Source organism: Lissotriton vulgaris, chromosome 6, assembly GCF_964263255.1.
Source record: "Lissotriton vulgaris chromosome 6, aLisVul1.2, whole genome shotgun sequence".
Taxonomy (NCBI): domain Eukaryota; kingdom Metazoa; phylum Chordata; class Amphibia; order Caudata; family Salamandridae; genus Lissotriton; species Lissotriton vulgaris.
In genome coordinates this window covers 1,451,533,107-1,451,554,586 of record NC_141694.1, presented here as the reverse complement: position 1 = coordinate 1,451,554,586, position 21,480 = coordinate 1,451,533,107, and the positions used below count along the sequence as shown (strand labels likewise).

At 44.6% G+C, this 21,480-nt stretch overlaps 1 pseudogene across 1 annotated transcript in view; it reads right to left on the bottom strand.

The window, feature by feature from the left end:
- Positions 1-21,480, bottom strand: part of LOC147708984 (calcineurin subunit B type 1-like) — a 189,325-nt pseudogene that overhangs the window by 8,354 nt on the left and 159,491 nt on the right. Inside the window, exon 5 of the transcript XR_015296667.1 lies at positions 3,411-3,595. The product of XR_015296667.1 is annotated as a calcineurin subunit B type 1-like (transcript). The remainder of the gene's footprint in view (positions 1-3,410; positions 3,596-21,480) is intronic.

Genomic DNA, 21,480 nt, shown 5'->3' with positions numbered 1-21,480 from the left:
ATGTAAATTGAGTTCTTGGCAGAGAGAGAGAGAGTGAGTTGGAGATGGAGATGTTTGAGAGGTTTCTGACAGGGTAAGACATGCAAAAACTGAAATTATATGCGGATGACCATTTGGAGTCACCTAACCCAGTAACTTCCCTCCCAGAACCGATAGTAGAAATAAAGCAATTCGAAGAAGCATCTGTTTTTTTATTTACATTTTCAAAAATCACAGATAATAAATTGGGAGTCTTTACAAAAATGGAATTGGAATAATTTCAAAGAGCCCAAACCACCCCCATATTGTAGAGAATCAGCGGAGAAAATATCCTCAGATTAGTACCCCACCCCACCCCACCCCACCCCAGCAAGAAAGCCTTGTGGTTCACCAACGACCTCAAAAACTCCAAGAAAACATGCCGCACCCCCGAGAAAGCCTGGCGCCACGACCAGACAACGGAGAACATGACAGCCCTCAAGAACACCACCCGCAAACACCACCAGCTGATCCGCACCACCAAAAGGACAACATTCAAAGAACGTCTGGACAACAACACCCACAACAGAAAGGAACTCTTCAACATCGTTAAAGAGCTCTCCAACCCCAGCGCCTGCAACAACAACACACCTTCGCAAGACCGCTGTGACTCACTCGCCTCGTTCTTTCACCACAAGATCGCAGACATGCACAAACAGCTTTGGCGCTCAGACCACACACCCAACCACCGAACCAGCGCACCCCCCCACCACCCTCTGCAACTGGACCCCGATCAGCACCGAAGACACCACCCGCACGATGAACACCATCCACTCCGGCTCCCCCCACCGACCCCTGTCCACACCATATCTTCAACAAAGCAGACTCCATCATCGCACCCCATCTCCGGGACATCATTAACAGCTCCTTCGCATCAGCCCCCTTCCTGGAGAGCTGGAAACATGCAGAACTCAGCGCCCTCTTGAAGAAAGCTACCGCCGACCCCACGGACCTCAAGAACTTCCGCCCCATCTCGCTCCTCCCTTTTCCTGTCTAAGTCATTGAGAAGACCGTCAACAAACAACTCTCAGTCTTCCTCGAGACTAATGGATCTCTCGACCCCTCGCAGTCCAGCACTGAGACCGCCCTCATCGCAGCTATCGACGACATCAGGTCCCTGCTCGACAATGGGGAAACAGCTGCACTCATCCTCCTGGACCTCTCAGCAGCCTTCGACACCATGTGTCACCGCACCCTGATACAACGCCTCAGCAACACCGGAATCCAAGGAACGGCATTGGAGTGGATCGTCTTGTTCCTCGCTGGAAGAACCCAGAGAGTCCGCCTCCCCCCGTTCCGATCCGCGGCCACCGAAGTCATCTGTGGCGTTCCGCAAGGATCCTCGCTCAGCCACACCCTCTTCAACGTCTACATGAGCCCCCTTGCAGCCATCGCTCGCCAACACAACCTCAATATCATCTCCTATGCTGACGACACCCAGCTGATCCTCTCCCTCACCAACGACCCCACCACCCCCAGAGCCAGCCTCCAGGAAGGAATGAGACACGTCGCGGAATGGATGTAGCTCAGTCGTCTGAAGCTGAACTCAGACAAGACGGAAGTCGTCGTCCTGGGACCATCTCCCTCTGCCTGGGATAACTCCTGGTGGCCTACACTGGGCACCACCCCCAAGCCAACGGACCATGCTCGCAACCTGGGCTTCATCCTGGACTCCTCCCTCACGATGTCCAAGCAAGTCAACGCCGTCTCGTCATCCTGCTTTAACACCCTGCGCATGCTCCGAAAGTTCTTCCGGTGGATCCCCACCGAAACCAGGAAGACTGTCACCCAGGCCCTCGTCACCAGCCGACTAGACTACGGGAACACCCTCTACGGTGGAACCACAGCCAAACTCCAGAAAAGACTCCAGCGCATACAGTACGCCTCTGCACGACTCATCCTGGACATCCCCGTCACAGCCACATCTCTGCACATCTGAGAGACCTGCACTGGCTCCCCGTCAACAAGATCACGTTCAGACTTCTCACCAACGCACACAAGGCTCTCCATGACATGGTCCCCAAATACCTCAACAGTCACCTCGCATTCTACACACCCACTCGCCAACTTCGAACCGCCAGCCTCGCCCTCGCCACCGTCCCACGAATTCGCAGATCCACTGCCGGAGGAAGATCCTTCTCCTACCTGGCGGCCAAGACATGGAACTCCCTCCCCACCCACCTACGGCTGACCCAGGATCATCTCGCCTTCAGGAAACAACTCAAGACCTGGCTGTTCGAGCAGTAGCGACCCCCCTCTCCCCAGCGCCTTGAGACCATAGCGGGTGAGTAGCGCGCTCTACAAATTTGCTGATGGATTGATTGAGCAAGAAAGAATACAGGCGATTCTGGGAAATCGGGGTGGGAAGGAGGAGACGCTATGGGTGAGGTGTGATGGGTTGCTGTGGGTGGGAACGTGGAGAGGTGCGAGGGGGTGCTGTGGGTGGGGCAGGGGTACAGGTAAGCTGCTTCACCGATTAAAGAACAGCCGAAAACCAACACGGTACTGGGAGGCTGTTCTGCATGATATAAATACAATCTTTGATACCCAGAGTAGCTTATCATGGACCTTCCAAACACACAATTGAATACCTTGCATTTGCTAATGGGCAGGCAGATGGTATTAGCACCCTGTGCAGTAAAAACAGATCATCAGTTCCTTATGGAGCACTGGTGGGCTACCTGGTCACAAGACGTGTTAATAACGCTTCTGGGACTGGAGAAAATAATGATGAAGAATGAACGCTCCAGTGACTGCTGTAGAAAGATTTAGGCATCATTTATTAATTTACTCTCAGGTGAATTTTGAGAACTTACCTGCTCCAAGTAACTGAGTCTTATGAATTACTGATTACAGCAGTGGGGAGATGTTTTGCTACTAGAAACCACCCTTAAGGAGTTGTTTTCATCCCCCAGGCAAGCACATGGCACAGTATGGATATCCCTGTTCTCTTACACAAAAGTATTGATATAAATAGTTTAAGATCCTTCCGGAAAGTGAATGAAGCTCATGGGGGATGGAGGAGATTATCTCCTAGTTTAAATGTTGTGCTTTATTCCCCTGCCGGCCAGTGGATGCAGGCAGGTGTATGTTGAACCAAGAAGAGGTAGAACAAAATGAAAAAGAAATTACCCATAAAATAGTAAGCCAGAATTCAACTCGGTTACAATGCTCTGTTGGTAAAATAGCACCCCCTGGAAAAGCCACACTGGTCTGGCCTCATCCAAAGTTTAATGCACTTTTTTTTTTAAACCATAATAAATATTAATCAAACCATAAACAGGACATAATATTGTTAAATCTTTCAATAGCAACCAATTTCAACTACAAGTGCTACTGTACACAAATTATACTGTACACAAATTATTAGATTGACCATATCCAGGACTTACAGCACAGAATTCTTCAAAGGATATTCTTCCATCCCCGTCTTTATCTGCATTAATTATGGTTTTGTCTACTATTTGCTGCAACTGTGTATCTTTGAGATTGTTCCCAACCATCATTTTCAATACTTGGAAGAGCTCGCCATTGGAGATGTAGCCATCTTTGTCCATATCATAAATACGGAAAGCAACTGTAGGAAATGTAGCAAAATAATGTAATGGAATACAAGAAATAACAAACAGTTACCAAGTAAACAGTTTTATTTTAAAGAACAACTTCCAAAGATGGACAGATCATCTTATATATTAAATTAGTTTAAGTAACCATGTTAAAGACTAAAACACTAATTCAGGTTTATTAAGTTACCTGCAGTAACGGATTGAATCAATACATCACGCATGACAGGCAAAATCTTCACCTCTATTCACAATTTACAAACTTACATATGGTTTAAAATGCCTTCCTACTTAGGTAAGGGAGACTTGTGATGAGCAACACTCGTGGTGTATACCAGGGTCATGCAGAATGGGCCACTTGTAAAGGACTGTGACTGATGTTGGTTTACTTCTATAACTTACTGTTGTTGATGTCCATATGTATGGACCCATCTGCTTCTGCCACGGACCAACCTCCACAATACATCTCCCAATCCGTGTGCCATTGCCTACATACTCGCATACTCTGAAAGATGTGGCAAAAAGGAAGAGAACACTTTCAGAGAGACCTTACCTTTAAAATAAAACAAATTAAAAACTTTCTATGGCAGTGGATGACCTTTCAAATTATCAGCCAATTCCTCTTCTCTTGTATCTAGTCAGGATTTTTTACTTTTTTAAATGCCATTTGGAAAAATGCAAGCTTTCATGCAAACCTCTGAGGCTCTAAATGTATTTCAGGCATTTTATGAATACTGAGTTGGTGTTTCTGCTGGTGTTGGATGACTTCCGCCATGTTTGACAGCGATGAGGATTGTGTGTTGATCATGCTGGACTTTTCCTCAGAATTCAGCATTACAGACCACCTCTTCTTCTCGGTAGAATCGCAATCTTGAACACCGGAATGAGGCTGCAAAATGGATTCAGTCTTTTCCTTATGACTGCCGCAAAATTACAGGCTTTTTTCATTGTTCACATGCTCTGGATGCCTTTTTCACCTAGAAGGTGATTTTAATGTAGAATTTGAGCCTTTGAATATCATAAACACTTGAGAAAGAGGAAGATGGAGGATACCTATGCTACAACCACCACCACTGTCCATAGGTCTCAAATGTCATTCTACTACTTTCCAATGCACTACCCTATTTCTCACCCTATACATCTCTCAATTTATCCACTACCTCCACTCTCACTCATCGCAAACCCCATACCACTACTATGATCCCCAAAATAACCCTTTCTAAACTCTTCCCTCCACTATCCCTCCTTAAATCATCTCATACCTCTTACTATTCAGATCTCCCATACAAGCCTTTCTAAACCCTTCCCTCCGACTCTCCCCCCTCCACCTCCTATTTACTCATCCTAAACCGCCTCCTTCTCTGCTATGAACACGAACAAAGAAAAAGAAAACTCTAGACCATTCCCTCTTCTATCCCTCCACTATTCCTTTGCAATCAAAATTCCAGACTAACATATCCACCGCTCAAATGAATTTCATATTTCCCGATTCTAAATTCACCACTATTCCTTTTTGGGTTCTGGAGTAGCGCTCTACTGGCCAAAAAGCGCTTCAAGACCTCATTGGGGGTAGCAAGCGTTCTATAAATGCAAAACCTTCTTTCTTCTATCCCTCCATCATTTTCAAGCCAAATAACAGACAAACATATCCACAGCTCAAATTGATTTCATAGTTCATGATACTAATTCACCACAAATCCTTTTTGGGTTCTGAGAAAGCGTGCTACTCGTCGAAAAAGTGATTGGACGCCTCGTCCAGGGTAGTAAGCGCTATATCAATGCAGTTACAATTATAGTGCTTAGAGCGCTGTCATTGGCTTATCTTTCACTGCTCTAAGGGTAGGGACGTGCAACTGATGAATCACTGTTGCCTTCTTGTAGTAGGATGCATGGTGGAGGTTGGTCCGTGGCAGATGGGTCCATCCATACGGGCTTCAACAACAGTATGTTATAGAAGTACTCTGACATCAGTTACAGTCCTGGATAAGTGGTCCAATCTGTATGACCTTCGTATACACCACAAGCGTGGCTCACTAGAGGTATGCTTAGTAGTAACATTTGTGATTTTACCTGTGGGTTTGTTACACTGTACTGTTTTTTTTAAAATTGTAATACATATATATAAAAAAATATGGGCATAAACAAAGAATCAGGTTCAAACAATCCTTCATTACAATAAAACTGACAGACTGCCAATAAAATGTCAGAATGTTAAACTTTTATTGTACTTTTTCAAGACTAACTTATGACGTATACATACCACTATTCCCAAGACAATGCAACCGACAGAGCAATCCAGATAAAAAGACATATTGCTTAATGGTACCTTAAAGACCAGATTCAGAAAACAGGTGTAAAAAAATTTGGAACTTTTGGAAAAAGCTAGATTGCAAAAACAAGCAATAAGTCACAAGAACAGTAGGATTCTGAAAGTTCTGCGGATCTGAAAACTACATTTGTTGTTAACACGAAGAGCCTGAATAAGTGGTACTCCAGCAACATCAACTTGTCTATTACAAGAACGTTTTTTTCTATGTGGATTAAATAAAACAAAGCACCAGCTTCAAGCCAAATCTGTTTTCTTGCTCCCAGTCCAAGATAGGCTTCTTTCTAACCTCCTTTCGCAGGTTGGGGCAGAAAACATCTCCACAAAATGAGACGGCGGTAGACTGCCAAGGTTTATGAATCGTGCATATGCTGATTTAGTGCACTGGGCCCTAGGATCCCACATACAAACAGTTCCCTTCAACTGACATTTCAGTGCGTCAGGATTTTATGCCAACAGCAAAAGTGACAAGGGACATACCGTGAGGAAGAGTAGATAGGTGTCGAAAAGAAGTAGCAGGAATACTAAATTTCTCTTTAACCATGTTCCCACTCCAACTAAGCAGGTTTCCTCCACTAAACCGGTTCTTCCTCTTTTCTGACCTAACTCTACAGCCTAGACCCACTCGTTTTTTAAAGCAAAAACAAATTTGCATAGTTTTAGACAAAAGCTGCTCAATATCTACCGGTGTGACCTTCTTGCTTTTAGCATGCTGCAATGCATATAGTGCATTTTCATATGGTAATACATCTGGGACTCCCTGAATATTAGATTACTGGACTTTACAGCATCCAGATAGGGCTGTCAAACTGGCATGTAGGCTCGGTATATTTGAGCAACTCTTGGCTGCTCCTATATCGCTTCACTGGTTCCCTTTAGAATAAAGGCTTGTACTTAAGAAACATGTATTGTGCTTTACACAAAACCGGGCCTGTCTTTTCAATTAATTTGCTGACACCGCATGTCCCAGTAAGGCCTCTCAAATGTGACGAACTATAAGCGTGCTCATTTAAGGAGGAGCCTTCTGGGACTTGGAGTCTAAACTACGGAATAGTCTTGCACTTGCAACTCGCCTCACTGACAAAAATGTTCTATTGGACAGTGCTCTGAAAACACATCTCGCTATTAGTGACTTTGTTTTCCTTTAGTAAGTGTAGGGTCACTTGGTTCTCGTTCCAATGGTCAATGTATGCATGGATGATAGCTATGCCTGTTAATAAAGACAGATTCTGTAGGCAATTAATGATAGGTCAGCACTGGTGAAATACGCTCCAAGTCTCTAGAGTGCAAGAGCTGAATACATTTTGGAAGGCTTGAATTACACCAATTTAGCAATTTGGCTACAGGTGATTTAGAATCTTTGGTGTCAGTTTATAACCCAACTGCACTAAATACCAAGGTGCTAGATTTCCTGAAGTTATTTCTTTTTTTCAAGTAGAACGAATAGTTTCTTACCTGTGTGTAGTTTTGCAGCTTGAAGATCTTTCTGGATTCACTATGCTGTGCATTATTCCGCGGTCTTGTGGTTGGGTCCGGCATCGTAGTCTTTTCTTTTTCTTTTTTCGTAGCCCAGGTGGGCGTTGACGTCCCACCTTTTGGTGTATTTCCGGTGACGTCGGCACGCTTCCTGCGGAAGTACCCACTCTTGGGCGCCATCTTCGGATTCTTTTTTTTTCCCTCGTGTTTGTTCTGTTACCGAAGTAATGGCAATGTTCTAGTAAGTCATTCACCGCTTTAACCTTCAAGGCTTTTTTGTTCGAGTAATTGTCCATGTTTTCAACCCCTTTCCTCTCCAGCCTCATCTTTCTGGCAGAGGTGGGTGGGTTCGTTAGTGAATCCAGAAAGATCTTCAAGCTGCAAAACTACACCGACAGGTAAGAAACTATTTGTTTTGCAGCGTGAATCTTTCTGGATTCACTAGGCTTTGCATAGACTTTGTAGCGGTTTCTCATGTTTGTGGCGGCTGGGTGGAAGATGAGCGTTGGTTATTGAATATGTGTTGAAGCACCTTTTGTCCGACTTGTGCTTCCTTGTTCAACTGTATATCCACACAGTAGTGCTTTGTGAACGTGTGCACTGAAGCCCATGTTGCTGCCAGGCATATGTCCTGAATGGGTGTATTGGCTAGGAAAGCTATTGTAGCTCCCTTTTTCCTGGTAGAGTGGGCCCTGCCTGTTTGTGGCAGAATTGTATTGTCTGTGCGATCCATCTCGCAATTGTTCCTTTAGTTACTGGTTTTCCCATGAAACTCTTTGCGAAGGAAACAAAGAATTGCTTTATTTTCCTGTGTTCCTTTGTCCTTTCAATGTAGTGCATGACTGTTCTTCTGGCGTCTAGGGTGTGAAGAGCTCGTTCAGCGCTTGTTGTCGGTTTCTGGAAGAAACTTGGTATTTGTATGGTTTGATTCATGTGGAACCCTGACACCACCTTCGGCATGAAGTGTGGGTCCGTTCTCATTACCACCCTATCATTGTGAATTTGGATGTAGGGTTCCTGTAACGTTAAAGCCTGTATTCCGCTTACCCTGCGCAGCGAGGTGATTGCTTCCAGGAAAGCTGTTTTCATAGTTAGCCTCTCTAGGGATGCTTTGTGAATTGGTTTGAAAGGATGTTTCATCAGTTCTGTTAGGACCAGGTTAAGGTTCCATGCAGGTGGTGGCACCCTCTTTGGAGGCGCAATCCTCTTAGCTTCTTCCAGGAATTTTGTAACCACTTGTGAGGTGAAGAAACTCTTAAAGGTTTCCCCTCTTGTGTAAGCGACTATTGCTGCCAAGTGAGCTCTCAAGGAGGATGAGCTTAGTTTCTTGTCTAGTAGGTGCGTGAGGTATCTTCGCACCGTTGAGTCCCTTTGCATCTTATTGGGCAGCTTCTCTCTCCTGCACCACAGAGTGAATCTCTTCCATTTCGATACATAGCACTTTCGTGTGCTGGGCCTTCGTGCCTCCCGACGTACCCTCAGGGTGCTCTCTGGTAGTTTCAGATGCGCAAATTTTAGGTCCTCAGGAGCCACGCTACCAGGCTCAGGCTCTCTGGCTCTGGGTGTAGCAGCTGCCCGTTTTGCATGGAGAGCAGGTCTATTCTCCTTCAGAATCTGTGGGGTGCGCTCTGTGCCATCTCCATGATCTGCGAATACCATGTCTGCCTGGCCCACTGTGGTGCGACCAGTATCAGTGTCATGTTGCTCGCTCTGCACTTGCTGAGGACTTTGTGCATCAGCGGTATCGGGGGAAAAGCGTAGGCAAATGTCCTCGACCAGTCTATCCATAGGGCATTCCCCAGGGAACGCTCCCCGGGCAGCCTGGATGGGATGTTTCGGCATGTTGCATTTTGGCGTGTTGCAAATAGGTCCACCGACGGTGTCCCCCACCTGTCGAACAGCCTTCTTGTCTCCTGTGCATTGAGCTCACATTCGTGGGTTGCCGATGTCTGTCTGCTGAGCCAATCTGCTTCTACGTGGTCCTTCCCTGGCAGATGTATGGCTAGCAGGTCTATGTTGAGAGGGATGGCCTAAGCCCATATCTCCTGTGCCAGCTTCGAAAGCGTGGCCGATTGTGTTCCACCCTGCTTGTTGATGTAGAACATCGCTGTTGTGTTGTCCGTCTGGATCAACACTCTCTGGTTGTAGAGTTTTGTGTGGAAGGCTTTTATAGCGAGGAAAACGGTCTTCAACTCCAGGTAATTGATGTGTTTGACCGCATCAACCACTAGATCCTCCGAACGCCCTGTTGCTTATGACCATTGCTCTTGTAACCACTCCTGTAAAGGTCTCATGTGCAGCCGCACTTTGGCACTAGGTGTATACATGATGCCATCATGCCCATGATCTTGCTCGCTGTTCTCCCTGTCCGAGCTTGCCCTCTCTGGTAGAGCTTTGTCTCCTTCACCAGTGGAACTGACCTCTTCCCGCTTGGGATCACCTTGCTCTGTACGGTGTCTATCTGAGCTCCCAGGAAGATTTTTGTTTGTTCTGGTTAAATTGAGGATTTCCCCAAGTGTATGGAGAATCCCAGGTCCATCAGTGTTCTTGTCACTCTCTGTGCATGCTCCTTGCATATCTGGTATGATCTTGCTTTTATTAGCCAGTCGTCAAGGTAAGGGTATACGTGTATTCCCTCCCTTCTTAGGTGTGCTGCGACGGTTGCTAGGCACTTTGTGAAGACCCATGGCGCAGACTTTAGACCGAACGCTAGGTTTGTGAACTGATAGTGGTGTTCCCCTATGGCGAATCTGAGCAGATGTTTGTGACTTCTGTAGGTAGGCATCCTTTAGGTCTATGGTGACCATGAAGTCTCCTCTTTGCAATTGAGGAAGCAACTCTTGTAGGGAGGTCATTTTGAATTTTTGTGTTCTTATGAATTTAAGAACCTTAGGTCCAGGAAGGGTCTCATTGTTTCGTCTACCTTTGGCACCAGGAAGTACGGTGAATATACCCCCTGTTCCTTTCTCTGTAAGGTACTGGCTCTATGGCTTGTTTTTGCAGGAGCTCTCTTGCTTCCTCTTGAAGTAGCTGCAGCTCTTTTCTTGCTAGTTGCCTTCTTTTTGGCTTTCTGCTTGTTGATGTCTTCCAGTTCTATGCAGTATCTGAACTGCATGATTTTTAGAACCCATTTGTCCGAAGTTATTGCCTTCCACTCCTGGAAGTTAACTTTTTAGTCTTCCTCCCACTGGTCTCACATGTACGCAGGTGTTTAGTGCGCTTGACCCCTGCGTGTTGTCCTTGTGCCTCAGCCTGAGAGTTCTTATTTGGGTGGGCACACGTTGCCTGACCAAGTCACTTGGCGGGGGGTTGCTGTTCCCCCCCCCCCCTATTCTGGCCACGTCCATTGCCTCTCCCGCAAAAAGACTGGCCCCTCTGCTGGTATTGCCAGGACTGCTTCTGTTGCCCTTGCTGTGTTTGGCTCTCCACCGGGTGTGATTGTTGGAACGCCTGGTGCGATGTTCCTGGCTGGTTACCACCCCTGCCGTTGGGCCTTCGTGATGGCGTGCCCCTTTTCGACCCGCTGAACTGCAATGCCCCCATGGACCTTGCCGTCTCATTGTCTTTCTTTAGTTGGCTGAGCTTTTCGTCTACTGGGGCCCCGAACAAGGTCTGTCCGTTGAACGGGTTGTTCAGGATGCTGTGTTGTACTTCTGGCTTGAAGCCTGACACCCTGAGCCAGGCTTGCCTTCTTTCTGTGATGCCTATCATCATGAGCCTACTGGAGGTGTCAGCTCCGTCCAGAGCGGTCTTGATGCAAGAGTTTCCCACATTCTTCCTCTCGTCGACTAGGTTTTCAGTTCTGTCCCTGAATTCCTGAGGCATTTTCTTTATCAACTGGCCTAGTTCCTCCAGGATCTGGTACTGATGCCTGTTTAGTAGTGTGTTGGAATTGGCTATTCGCCAGTGCATTGCGGCATTCCTTTCAATTCTTCTCCCTACCAAGTCCATCCTCTTGCTCTCCTTGTCTGGAGGTGGCCCTGAGGTAGTAGGCACATTAGCCCTTTTCCTTGCTGTGGCAGCAATGATTGAGTCAGGTGAGACCGTGCCCTGGATATAGGGTGGGTCCTTGGATGAATGTTTATACTTCTTTTCAGTCCTTGGGGTGACTGCCTTGCATGTAGCCGGCTCCTTGAAGGCTTCTTTCCCTTGTGCCATGACACTTTCCAGCATTGGCAGGTACTGCTCCTGGTCTGTGTGGGGAGCAATGTCTCGAGAAGGAAGTCAGCCTCCTGCTGCTCTTTGTCGAGTTTCACCTTGAAGACAGCCGCTGTATTCCTGATGACTGTGTTGTACACCCCAATGTCATCTGGCGGCGAAGGCCTCGAAGGATACGTGTTGACGCTTTCTTCAGGACTCTGTCGACTTCTTGCCAGTCTATCTCCTGAGTTTCCGAGGTCGCCGAACCCAGGAGCATCCTGCGGTCGTCCTCATAGTAGTCGAAGGCGGCCTCGTCTTAGTCCGGTTCGTCGAATGCTTCGACATTCTCCGACTGTTAATCGACTTCATCCTCCTCCTCCTCGACCACCTCGTGCACCTGTGGCTTGGGCTTCGTCGGGATTATGTAGTTTTTCATTCTGGCGTCGAAATCCTTCTTTCGTTGCAGGATGTTTTCCCTCTCGGCTTCGAGGCGCCTCTTCTTCTCCATTTCGGCAGCCAGATCTGCGTCTAATGGTTCGGCCGGTCTTTGGCGGTAAATTCGGCGCCAAACCTATTTTCAGCGTCGAAGGTTTCGGAGCCGAGCTAATTTTCGGCATCAGCGCTGGAGCCTTTTTCGGGTCCTTCTCCCTCTGCCTCGGACGTTCCTTTTCGGAGACGTTTTTCGACGGCTTTTGCTGTTCTTCAGCTCTCTGCGCCGAGGACTCCTTCTCAGAGGATCCGCTGGGCCTGGGTTTAGGTGCGGGCGACGAAGCTTTCGGCGCCAGCGCTTTTGAGGATTTTCTCTCGATCTTTCGAGACTCAGGGTCTCTCGGGGCTTTAGGGGCCATAGAGTCTCCTACCTTCTTTGGAGTCTTCGTAATATCGGTCTCTACGGCCGTGTAGCCGTCGTCTTCGGCGGCGTTGTTGTCTTCTTCGTCTGAAGATAGCCCCAGGTCTCGAAGGGATGGAGGCTGGCCCCTTACCCTGCATCGTGGCTTTGGCTACTCTCTGTCTCGCTCAAACTCGAAGAGTTTTCGGCGTAAAGGCGGAGCAGGCGTTGCAGTCGCTGCTCTCGTGGTCTACCGCTAGGCAGAGGTTGCAAACCGGGTGCTGGTCCTTCTGCGCGTACTTGTGGTGGCAATTTGCGCAGAACTTGAAAGGAGTCTTGTACATCTCATGCTTTCTGGGGGCCCCCTGCGCTCGCATTCCTCGATGGAAATTCGAAGTTCTTGAACTTCCTTCCCTCCTTCGTCGATCTGCTCGATGATGCAGTCTCCTGAAGTCTTCTCCAATGTTTTTCGTCCAAACACTGCGTGTTTTCTTCTTTCTCCAAAAATGTCTGGAGCCCTCTCGGGAACGATCCAGACCCAACCGCGGTAAAAATAATCTGAAGATGGCGCCCAAGAGTGGGTGCTTCCGCAGGAAGCGTGCTGACGTCACCAGAAATACACCAAAAGGTGGGACGTAGACGCCCACCTGGGCTATGAAAAAAAAAAAAAAAACAATGAAGACTACGATTCCGGACCCAACCACAAGACCACGGAATAATGCACAGCATAGTGAATCCAGTAAGATTCACGCTGCAAAACTGGAAAGATCTAGCAACCTCATGATTATGAAAAGCCTCCCTTGAAGAAAAAGACTGAGGATAAGATTAATATACTGAAATAGCAAGAAAAATCTCCCCATTTTTATTTTCTCCATTGATCCTTTATTTATTTTTACCATAAATCTATTACTTTTATCAAGTTACATCCACTCTGGTTATCCTATGTCCCCAAGACAGCATTTGACACGGTTAATGAATCAGCAGGCATGGAACCTCTCTCTTTTCCAAGAGTGTCAATTTGCCTGCTCTGCCTCTATGGTAATCTTCAGAAGCTGGTCGTTACAGAATTGCATGAGCATTGGTCTGCTGTGGTAATCAAATTGGCCTTTGAATGGCCTCTAAAGTCCATGGCATTTTTTTTTAAAGCACAAAAGCTGGATCATCGTTTGGCTTTTTCAAGTCAATGTCCGGCTTCTCACACTTGATGCAAAATGGATATCGATAAACTTCCTAGGTTGCTCTTTAAAGTCGTAGAGAAAAGACTCCTCTGTGTTAGTCTTACTCAAGTCGAAGCACTTGGGGGACACTTCTAACTGGGTGTGGAACATCAGCAATAGCGTCTGGAGAAGAGAAATGGCTTGCACTGGTTGGGTGTATGCATATAGTATTTTAATAGAGGGAGCCTACCCAAAAGGCAGCAGAGGGTTGTAGATGGTCAAAGGCAAGCTTAAAGTCGGCTAATAGTAGGAAAAGTGGTGTTGCGGACGGTCAATGCACACTGATGAATAAAGGGATATACTTTATATTCTGGGCACAGAGATGGAAATGGCAGATTGCCTTGGTTTTTCTTTTTTACACTTCTTAGTCTGCAGTCTGGTGGTGGCCTGTCTGCAGAGTTGCCGAGAACCAACAAAGATGACTAGTTTATCTGCACGATAAATAGGGGTACTGGTTGTGATGGCTCTGTACATGATGGAGCTAGTTTTGAAGATTATGTGGGCTGGCAAGCGGAGCCAGAGTGTTCCTTCAGGTTGGGGGTGATGGAATCAGTCTATTCTTCGTTGAGAACGTTGTAGTCTGGTCATTCTTCCCCTTCACAATCATTCTATTCATAGTGGTCTTCTCTTACAACTTTCCTTTCTTCTACCACGTCATTACCCACATTTTCCTCCTAATCCTCCTCACTCATATCTTTGACCTTTGGAGTACCTACAGGTGAAGGGGATTGTCGAGGTTGGGGCAGGGGGCAGAAGGTAGGGCAGAGATGCCAGCAAGCATGGTTGGATTATTAGTGGAGAGGATGGCATGGGCAATCAGACACAAAATTCACCTATCTTGAACTGCAAAGAGTGTAGACAAGCCACCATGGACCATAGAAGGTTTGTGAAAACTAATCTAGAGGGAGATTCTCAAAGTAATGCTTATTTATCTCCTACTAAGTTTTTCAAATGCAATATAGAGATAACTCTTCTACTGCTCCCTCTTTTTCGTCACCTAAGGCTTACTGAGACGTACACCACATATTAAGATGACATGGACTGCAGGTCACTTCTGAGTTGTTTGCTATGCTAAAATCAGCACAAAACGGCAGTGCAGTGTTGGCCCTAGAACGACAGCACTATTGATAGTGTTAGTTGTATCTAATAATGGTGCTCAGCCCCTTGTGGTTACACTGCCAGGGGACTACTAAACGTATGCAATAAATTCTACTGAAGAGGGAATATTACAAGTGTTTTTACACAATTTAAATCTCTGATTCATACAATTAAATCACACAAATTATTCTTCTTTTAGTCCACTGCTCCTCCTTTTTCATCACCTAAGGCATACTCTGACATATACCACACATTTAGATAACTTGGACTGTAGGTAATTTCTGGGTTGTTTACTATGCTAGTTAACACAACTTTTAATAGTGCCATAACCTGGACAGTAGCGACTTCTTCCTGCAGGAGCTGCTCTGACGTTCGCTGCTTTATACATTTCAGCAGCACTGAAAGTGATGGTACCTTCTTGTTTAAAAACAAATAACTTATCGACAAGTGAGATTAGAGGCTGATGGTCCATATCCAGAAGCCAGACCATCTATCTTACACTTCTGTCACACTCTATGCATTAAGCAAGTTAAGTTACAAAAAAACAGAATCAGAACTGTTGCACCTCTCTGAAACTTTACATTCACATCCAACCCCTTCCACAAAGCACTGACCTACTAATTCACTCCCTACCCAACAACTAAATGCAACCATTATAGTAGGTTCTGGCTCAAACAGAAGATGGTTAATCATCTGCAACGCAACTATCTCTCCAAAATTCAGAAAAAAAACGTATACAGGAGTGAATATATTGGGTAACCGTGTAGTGTGGCCCAGTCTTGCAATGGAAGGTTCTGGTAACATAATTCACAAAGGCGGAGTGGTTTATAAAGTTCACCAGAAGAGTGACAGGTCGATGTAAATCCATACTACATGTTACCCATTATGTATTTTTACACTATTATATTATGGGGGTTATTACACTGAAACGTTTATTTCTAAAATTAAGAATTGTTAACTGAAAACAATAAGCGAAATATTGAACTTTATTTCCCTTCACATTGTTAAAAACATCCTGTCTGTAAAATGGAAAGACGGCTGAGGCTGTTCTCTTCAAACTGCAGCTGATGTTAGGTGTAGAATGTTTACATTTTGTTTACTTTTTGTGAATAGATTGGTGACAAAACAAAGAAGAAGGATACGTTACTTAAATTCCTGCATGGTGATTGTGAATTTCTATAACATATCCAGGGATAGTATTGTGGGTATCCTTAATAACTTACAATCAGAGCTAAGAAAAAGGAAGGAAACACTAAAAGGGGAAGTCTTTTTTGCTTGGGTTGGAGACTTCATTTGCAATTTATGTCAGTTTAGTCACAGCAACATCTGTGGACTGGGAATGACTAGGGAAGATAGCTTTCCACACTTTGCCCACCCCCTGCTAGGACATAAATGTAATGAAATAATGCTGCAAATGGACTCTGGTTTTGCTAGTGAACTATGTACCCCAATTGTAACCTTTGCTCCTACTTTTAACGGGAGAGGTTGCAATTCAACAATAGGTTTCATTCTCGCCTCAAGGGGAACTGGTTTTAAGGTTACCTCTTTTAATACTCATGACGTGGTCTTTAGTGACCATTACTCCATGAGTATCATTTTAGATAGGGGCAAGAAATTTAATGCAAGGCATATCGCTAGAGAAAGACACACTACTGACATTACATTAGCTAGCACAAATGGATACTCGTTGAAATGGGCAATGATAGACCCGGAGGTCTTCTCCACATTACTTATCAACCATTTAAATATGGATATCAATATTTGCCGAGACCAAGAAAAGGATGGGGAAGCAATTATAAGGGCGTTCTCCAAGATTACTGAAAAAATTAAGGAAATGTTGTACGTAAAGTGCAAAGGAAAAAACAATTTGGGCAAGATAAATGGGTGGTTTAATCAGGAATGTAGCCTTGCACACAATAGATTAAAGACCACATTAAAACAAGTACCCAAGGATGTAGGTGCTATTAGGATAGCAAGACAAAAATATAAACATGCACAAAAAGATAGACAAATCGAGTTAAAGAGACAGGCCTGGAAAAACTTTCGCGAGGCCAGTATCGATAAAGATAGTATGAAGTTCTGGGAAGTGGTTAATGCCCCGTTCCCAACACCCAGTGACATCAACATCATTGATGTTGCCATTACTGAGGATAAATGGGTGGAGTATTACTCTAATCTATATAACGACAATAAGGAACAAACTAGTAGTGGAAATTTAATGGGTTTAATGGGGAAGTATAAGAAAGCAAAAGGAAACTACTTTGTAGAACGATTAACTGCGGGGAACTGGTTGGATTCTATTTTTCCCTTGGATATTCCTATTTCCTTAGATGAAATAATTGGGGCACTCAAGGAAAGTGCTGCGGGCAAAGCACCAGGACCGGACGGTGTACCGGGCTCCAATTTTTAAAAAAAATTTAGTCAACTGTACTCAACATGGTTTTATACCATCATGGTCAGACTATTATCATCCCTATTTTTAAAAAGGGTAATGGAGAGGAACCGAAGTGTTATCGCCCGATCTCCCTCCTAGACTCGTTATTGAAAGTGGTATGTAGGGTGTTATTAAATAAGTTGCAACACTGGGCAGATGAGAACGGAATTTTATCCAAGCTACAATATGGTTTTAGACCGGGATTAGGGACCGTGGAGCAGGGTTTAAATCCGAGTCTTATCATTGACAAGTATACTAGGGCAAAAAGGGTTAACTTATTTTTTAACTTTTGTAGATTTGAGTACGGCCTTTGAATGTGTAATACACGACAAACTTTGGGATATTTTACAGGATATGGGGGTGGACTCATGTATTTTATCTTTTATAAAAGAATTGTACAGGGAGGCCGGAGCAAGGGTGCGGTTTGGCAAACAAGGGGAGTGCTCTAAACAATTTAAAATAACTAAGGGTGTGAGACAAGGGTGGGTACTCGCACCCTTTCTCTTTTCACTCTATAATAGTCTGGGAAGGAAATTGGCAGAGCACACGTGTGACCACCCAGTAATAAATAACTGCCCCATTCCTGTGCCATTATATGCGGATGATGCCGTTTTAATAGCGAGAACACAAATTGGTTTGCAAAGAACAGTAACAGTTTGTAAATTTTATGCAGGAAAGGGGTTTAATTGTGAATATTTCAAAAACTTTTAGTATGAAATGTGGGAAATCCTTTTTAAAGATGAAATGCAATATTTTTATAAATAGAGATAAAATCGAATGTACGGATAGCTTTGCTTATTTGGTGATACATTTTACATGCATAGGCAACTGGCAAGTAGCAACCCAGACGAGGAAAGTATTGCTCTCTAGAGCAATTGGAGGCCTAGCTTCATTTGCAAGTAAACTAGGAAATAAACCAATCCCGGAATTCATAAGTATATATAAGGCAAAATGCATCTCTACTGCGGTATATGGAGCAGGCATATGGGGTTATGCAAATGTAATGGGCCTACAGCAATGCGAAAATGCCTTTTTAAGCTATTTATTGGCTATCCCCAAATCAATTTCTAATTATGTTTGTCACTCAGAGGTGGGCCTACCGTACTTGTCGGACATAATAAAATCACACCCTCTTCTACTTTGGCATAAAATTTGGGTGACAAAAGAGGCGCATTTCAATCGTGAAATTATAAAAGACTGTATGAAACTTGAAAGATCTTCCCTTATCCCTTGGTTAAGTCATATTAAGGACATATCACGAGAGTTTGGTCGCCCGAAATTTTTAAATGACCCGGAAAGCATGAAATGTATTAGTCGAAAAACTTTAAAAACCAATTATATGGCATTCCTAGCAGAAAAAAGATGGCTGAAGGAAAGGGATAAAAGGACTGTTATGGAGAATTATCTTACTCTTTCAAGCCCAGGGTTGCAGCTGTATCTATCTTGTCTGCAGGGAAGCTATGAGAGGATGTTGCGAACATGATTTCTTATTGGGATACTACATAGAATGGTTACCTTTCCGGAGATAAATGACTGGTCTCACAATCCAACACCTTGCCCATGTGATGAAGAATCCTTACAAACAACTATTCATATTACCCTTTTCTGTAGATTTTATTTGATGCCACGGAAAAGATTTTTAAAGTTGTTTTTAAGAGATCAAGGTCTGAAACAGAGCAAAGTGGCTTTTTTGAAGCTGCAATGTTTAGACAATGAATTAACAATTTGTGTGATGCCGTCTTAATTAAAAATTATTATCAAGTATAGGAAATCAATGCAGTAAATGTTAATGAAGTTATTATCGATTGGTCCCCACGGTGATAAAAGGGTTTTTGTATAATTTGCTGCTGTGTATAATGTTCACATGTGTACCTTTTTCTTTTATGCCTATATGTTTTTTTTAAAGAAAAATCGAATAAAGCTATACTTGACTTGATACGTTACTTACCTGTAATCCTAGTTCTCTTCCAGGTACTCATCAAAGTAATAAGCACTGAATTATCTCCGCCCATGTGCGGGAACCGAGCATATACAAAAATACATATATATATATATGGTTAGCACAATGTTAAGTTCCCATGGAGGAGAGGGAGACCTGACTGGTGGGTAAACATTTCTTAAGCCCTCAAGAAAATCTTTTACCACAGGAATCCTAAACAAATAAGTCTGGTTGGGGGACTTCCTGTAGGCTGTGATCGCTGCAAGGTGAACTTTGATAGAAGAGACCTGGAGACCAGATCTAGCTAAATACAGCAGGTAGGGTAAAATCACCTATTCCTGACCCCGGATGGGATCATGTCCATTATCCACACACCATAGGAAGAACCGCTTCCACTTGAAGGCATAGGATTTCCGTGTGGAAGATCTTTTTGCTTCTTTGAGAATAGCCATACAGTCTGGATTCAATCGTAGGTGTCCATATTGTATGACTTCAGGAGCCATGCTGTCAACCGGAGGGAGGACAGGTTGGGGTGAAATGCTCTCCCTGCCTGTTTGGATAGGAGATCCAGGCGGCATGGCAACCTCTTGTATGGTACTTCCAATAGTTGAAGGAGGTCCGGAAACCTCCACTGGCGAGGTCACTCCGGGTCTATTAGGATAATCCTGGAGTTGATCCTGTACAGCTTGTTGATTACAACTGGTATCAACGGGATCGGTGGAAAAGCGTACAGTAAGCTCGGAGACCATTCGATCAAAAGGGCATTCCCTTTTAGGCACCAATACATTTCGGGCTACCCGCCCTTTCTCAGGGAGCATAACTGAAATATAATCATGGCATACATACTTAAGAGACTTAATTTTATCATACACCAGGTTAAATACATTCCCCCTGTTCTTTTAGTGACTAGAAGCAATTTCCATGCGATAGGTTTGTGCTCGTGAAAATTGCTATTTAAAGAAATATAAAACGGGAAAAAAACATGAACTAACGGCCATGATTATATTTCAGTTATGCTCCCTGAGGAAGGGCGGGTAGCACGAAATACATTGGGCCCTAAAAGGAGATTTGTAGAGAAATGTCAAAAACGTGAAGAAATTAAGATAATTTCTGACTAACTGAGAAATAAACGAAGTCCAACAATATACCCACAAGACTATCTATTTGTCAATCTAATTTGTAGAGAATTGAATAATTCATATTACAGGACAAAAAGGAGTGCCCAGGGGGACGCAACCAATTGAATTTGGAATCGCATCAATGTATTAATGCTTCAAATGTTCTCAGTATTATGGCTCAGTATTAGCAGATACTTCAGTGAAATAAATCATCCAACAGTCTATTCTAGTCGAAGCACGAAGAATTAACATGCTCCTGCTGCCCGAGCAGTCAATCCAATGCTTATACAAGGAAAGTGTTTCCCTCCATCCACAAACAGTATGTAAGTCATGTGATAACCAATCACATAACATGCCCTCAGAGCCCAGAAGTAGAACGAAGACAGCATGTGGAGAGAACAGAAAACCACAACATGATATTCGGTCACATGACGCGCGATGCTCACATCCAGGGGCTATGTGAAAAGGGTGCAGCAAAGACTGAGTGACGCTGCGTGAAACACAAGACATTTGCGGCAGAACCTGCAAACAGCCGTTTGATGCACACAGCTTGATATATGTGGCGCCAAAGGTTCACCTTTTGAATATCCCAAGCATCAGTCTGGATCGGGAACATTTTTTGATTGTGCTCCCATGCCGGCAGGGGGCGTCTGCTCTGCACGCAGCACCATGTGACATCAGTGGAGCCAAAAATTGCTATGGTCGGTGTGATAACGTCAGTTTCCATCCATTTTTTAAAGCACTTTCAAGGCAAACAGGTGAAACTAACATCAATAATATAGGTGCAGTTTTCTTTTAAATGAAAAGAACACAAGAATAGTTCGAAAAGCTGTGCACCGGGAAGGCAGATGTGTCTGTATTGAATCTGCAGAAAGATATTGTAATCATCTGAAAAATCCTTACCAAATGTAAGGAACTTGTCCTTCTGATGGCGATATCTGTATATGCTATGCTATAGTGATTTATATAGCGCACGGCTGCCTCAGCAAAGGGGCGTCCCGGCGCTGCGGAAGGACAGAGTACAGTGAGGTGGAGACGCTAAGGAGGGAACTATTGTTGAAAAAGGTGTGTTTTGATAGCCTTTCTGAAGACTAGGAGATCCTGAATCCCGCGGATAGCTTCAGGGAGACTGTTCCATAGCTTGGCCGCTAGGAAACTGAAAGAGCGGCCGCCCACTCTAGCCAGTCTGGTGCGGGGGACGATCGCAAGATGCTGCCCCTCTGACCGGAGTAATCTCCTAGGGATGTACTTTGACAGAAGTGGGCGAAGCATTGGGGGGGAGGAGGTTTTAAGAATTTTGAAGGCGAAGCACAATGCTTTGA